At 36.0% G+C, this 4962-nt stretch overlaps 1 pseudogene; it reads left to right on the top strand.

Moving 5' to 3' along the window:
• The first annotated feature begins 2289 nt into the window (after window positions 1-2289).
• On the top strand, window positions 2290-3912 carry LOC149232204 (UDP-arabinopyranose mutase 1 pseudogene; annotated as a pseudogene).
• The last annotated feature ends 1050 nt before the right edge of the window (window positions 3913-4962 follow it).

Raw genomic sequence — 4962 nt, 5'->3', positions numbered from 1 at the left:
ACACCTTAAGGTTGTTTCCTTGCTTGTTTATATTGTTATGCTCACCTAAGTGAAGTCATTCTAATTCCACTTCCATTCTTCAACTTCTTTAATAAGAATAATTACAAATTCATGCTAAATCTTGATCTAACTCTTATGGCACTTCTCCATTCTCTCAAGATGCTTGTTCTTGTCATCTCCATCACCTTTTCATGTACCATTGGATTTTTGGTGTGCTTTCTTTCGTTAAGGCTCGTAGTTCTGTCCTAGAGCATCTCTATTGGCTTAGCCCACTCTCACACCATGGATAATTCAATTCTTATACCTTAAAGGAGGTTTTAGCACAACAAGGATAATATATATATATTAGTTTTCTAATGGCACTTTAGGTCACATACAACATTTTATTGTTTCATTATTTTATATGATAGATCTAAGGTGTTTTATTTCATTATAGTGGATATAGTAGTCAATTCTATTTTGTTGAAAGGTGTAGCAATTTCTATATGTTCATTCAACAAGAGTAATGTTTTGCTCTAGCTCTATCACATCTCTCTTCTTCAATGCAAACAACATCAATTCCTACAACAATGTTTTTGTGGGTGAGTTCTTTCCTTTTTACCTCTCTTTCATCTTCAATAGTTCACTAAAATAGCTCACCAAAGAAAACCAATGAATTAAATCTACTTCATAAGTTTTCCTTTGTTTATTTGCCAATACTTTATATTTGTTATTGAACCATAATTGATCTTCAATCATAGATAAGAGTATCATATTAATGTCCACTTAAACCAATTTTGATTTATTGGACATGTGTTAAGCCCCTTTGTTGATAAAGGGAAACCAGTTGCTTCGAAAGATCAAACATCTTCCTTAACACACACACACACAAGGGACACTCTACACTCATTAAGATTTGAACGTATGTTGCTTGCACAGTGGCACATCATTCACAATGTTAAAAGACATAATCAACAAAAAACGCTAATTAATCTAAAGGCGTTCTCTCCTCTTTCCTTCCTCTCTCCCCCTCCTTAGGTTTTTTAGTTTTGTCCTAAAACCAAGTGACAACTCCATTTTCTCCTTCATCCTTGTGGTAGCATAATCCTTCACTTTTGCCATGACACCACACATAGCTATTAACAATGTCTAGAATGAGTGTTTGAGGTGCACTGTACTACAACTATGTTGTGTAATGTTTGAATAATGACACAAATACATTTTTCTTTGAAGAAATTGGTGTTGGTTAGCTTAACGCCTAATAAAATAGCCTCTTCCATTATCACATCTCCATCATTAAAATATTAAAAATCAACATAAATCCATCCTAATCTTAGATCCAATAAATAAAATAAAAAAATTTAAAACGCAAATTAATAAATATTAAAATAACTTTTTATAATAACATTTTACCATAATTTAATTACCATTTAAAAAATATTTTATTAATTTCAATTATTTAAATTTAAATTATATTGATTGTAAATACATTTATTATATAACCATCTCCTCCTTAAAGTGGAAATGCGCCTCGTTAAGAAATATAGTTCAAATTATGTAAAAAATTATGTTAACGACGGAATATGTTAGAATTCGAACAAACAAACCTGTTTTTCAGGGAAATAGGCTTAAATACAATCATATTTTTTCACATAAACACAATTCAATGTGATTTAGAACTTCCCTACAATGGCTTTGCCTAAAATCCCTTTTCCATCCACTTATTTGTTCAAAAAGTGGATACAAATTCTAGATCAAACAAAGATTTAAGTTATTAAGATCCATTTCCAACTGCCCCAAATGCCCAAAAAGTGGATAAAAATCTTAGATCAAACAAAGAATTAAATTATTACGATCCATTTCCAACTGCCCCACATGCTAAAAAAAGTCCGGAACAAAATGCTAGATTAATTAAAAATTTAAATTATTACTTTACCGGATTCCAACCCAAAAAAATACTTAAAAATAAACTAGTCCATTAAAAATCTGACAAGCAAGATGCTCTAGATAAGAAAACAAGTGCAAAAAGTTGGTTAAAGCCAACCCAAGGGCTGCCATGTGGAGAAGATCTAGGATAACGGATCACGTGCAAAGTTGGTCAAAGTCCCATTAAGGGGTGCGATTTAACTTTTATAGTGCACCAGACGTGGCACGTTGAACTGGCATCCGTCCCATCAAAGAAGCAAGCTGGCAAATTTCCAATTCCGAGGAGCCTTTGCTGAGTTGGGCAAGATCTGGTCCACGATCTCCTTCTTGAAATTGGTCTTCCAACACCCCTCTCCCCTATATGTATATATGGGCGCATATATAACACCTTAACCAGAACAGTTCCCAGAGAGAGAAGTCAGTTCTGGGGCCAAATAGGTAGTGTTAGGTTTCATTTTTCATTCATTTCTGCCTTCTTCGCACTTAGCTGATCCATCTCCATCAATCCAAGAAGTAACAATGGCAGGTTCTACTGCTGCTACCCCGATTCTGAAGGACGAGCTGGACATAGTAATACCCACGATCCGGAACTTGGATTTTCTGGAAATGTGGAGACCATTCTTTGAGCCCTATCACCTCATCATTGTGCAGGATGGTGATCCGTCTAAGACCATCAGTGTGCCGAAGGGTTTCGATTACGAACTCTACAACAGGAACGATATCAACAGGATCCTTGGCCCCAAGGCCTCCTGCATCTCCTTCAAGGATAGCGCCTGCCGTTGCTTCGGCTACATGGTCTCCAAGAAGAAATATATCTTCACAATTGATGATGACTGCTTTGTTGCCAAAGATCCCTCTGGCAAAGACATCAATGCCCTCCAACAGCACATTACGAATTTGCTTTCCCCCTCAACTCCATTATTTTTCAATACATTGTATGATCCATACAGAGAGGGCGCAGATTTTGTTCGTGGGTATCCCTTCAGCCTTCGCCATGGAACGCCCACTGCAGTTTCTCATGGCCTCTGGATGAATATCCCTGACTATGATGCCCCAACTCAGCTTGTCAAACCTTTGGAGCGCAACACCAGGTATGTTGATGCAGTTTTGACAATTCCAAAGGGTACTCTTTTCCCTATGTGTGGAATGAATTTGGCCTTCAATAGGGACTTGATTGGTCCTGCAATGTATTTTGGGTTGATGGGTGATGGGCAGCCAATTGGTCGCTATGACGATATGTGGGCAGGATGGTGTGTGAAAGTTATCTGTGATCACTTGGGATTGGGAGTGAAGACAGGTCTGCCATATATTTGGCACAGCAAGGCCAGTAACCCCTTTGTTAACTTGAAGAAAGAGTACAAGGGAATATTCTGGCAAGAAGACATCATTCCCTTTTTCCAATCTGCTATACTTCCAAGGGAATGTATCACTGTCCAGCAGTGCTACATTGAGTTGTCAAAGCAAGTAAGGGACAAACTTGGGTCAATAGATCCATATTTCCAGAAGCTGGGAGATGCCATGGTCACTTGGATTGAGGCTTGGGATGAACTCAATCCCACTGTCAACCATGCTACAGAATCTGAAGTGGTTTCCAATGGACCAATTAAGACGTCTGCGAATTAGCAAAGATCTGCCACACTAATTACTTGCATTTATCAGATTTGGAGAGAATGTCTCTTATAATTTAGTTCATATTGATTTTTGTGGATATTAGTTTGCATTTTCATTCAGTTAGATAATAGTAGGGCCTACATTGATATCCTCAGAAACATTTTGTTGGGATGCAATTATTTTTTAGAATCAGCCTGCAGTAGCATGCTTGGATGAGTATTTGCATGGATCTGTTTTTCATTCAGTTAAATAATATTAGGTCGTACATGGACATCCCGAGAACAATTAGATGGTGTGCAAGTGTTTTTGAGAATCTGCTTGCAGTATCATGCTTGGATCAAGTATCTCCATGGATCTGTTTGGATTGCAATAAATTGAAGACTATTGTGTTCGTTTGATTACAATTCATGCTTTTGTTTGATTTCAGATTTAGAGAAATACAATTCTTGCCGTTTTTTTGGGATTGTTTGGTATTTCATTTATCATATGGTTCATCCACGAATCTGCAGTTGATGTGCCTCTGCATTGGTCATTTGAGCTTCGTGCCATTTTATAGCTTCAAAGGGTCTGTTATATTCTTTTCAGATTATTTTGTTATATTATTTTCAGATTATTTTGTATATGCTGTAATAAAATATCCCTGCACAATATTATACCGGCATCTTTCTGAAAATGAATATTCCCTTAAGGTTGACTGGACTCTGTAATCTCGCCAGGGCCTGAGTTTCCTCCCACGTGATTATTATGAACGGTTAAAGTTAGTTATATCATGACTTTTATATTGATGTTTGATTTTTACATCTATGTGTTTTCGTTGGTCATTATGAAGACACATAATGAAGTTAGGACTTGGTTGTTATACCATGCATCATCACCAAAAAATAACCTAGGTTGATAACTAGATGAGGTCAGTTAAGGAAGAGATTTCCAAATATGAACATTTAATTTTTGTTTTTGTTGATTTCATTGACTTCGAGATAAAGAAGTATGATACAATTTACATTTTCTCTGTCTTAGAATACCTTTTTTTCCACACTTCACTTTAAAAGAACACTTCATTTCATAAAAACATTTTGATCATCTTAATTTGGGGATTTCATTTGAGTTTGGATTTGGGTTCATGTTTATTAAACTTTAGGAGTATTAGGATGCGAAGGAATTAATTAATTTTAATTTTGGAGATTACTCATGGAAATGTATGTATGTGTTAATTACCTTAAGAATAATTTGGTTAGATTCGAAGAAGGTTTATTTTTTCACCCAAGATATGGTTTTAGTAAGAGGATTGTTTGAAATACATTTAAGATGACGTTTCATGTAGGGTGTAAAAGTTGGAACCCTCTGTGCTAGAGGGTTTAATTAGAAGTGAAATCTTGCAGGTAAAGTAGGTTAAGCCTCATCAATGCATAAGGTGTAGTCCTAGTGTTTAAGGATGTGTAATGTCCC

This window comes from Pinus tabuliformis, chromosome J (assembly GCF_031772625.1).
Source record: "Pinus tabuliformis cultivar Carrire ecotype Pingquan chromosome J, CPIR1, whole genome shotgun sequence".
In the NCBI taxonomy this organism is placed as follows: domain Eukaryota; kingdom Viridiplantae; phylum Streptophyta; class Pinopsida; order Pinales; family Pinaceae; genus Pinus; species Pinus tabuliformis.
Note: the sequence above shows the minus strand (reverse complement) of the source record. Positions and strands in the feature narration are given on the sequence as shown.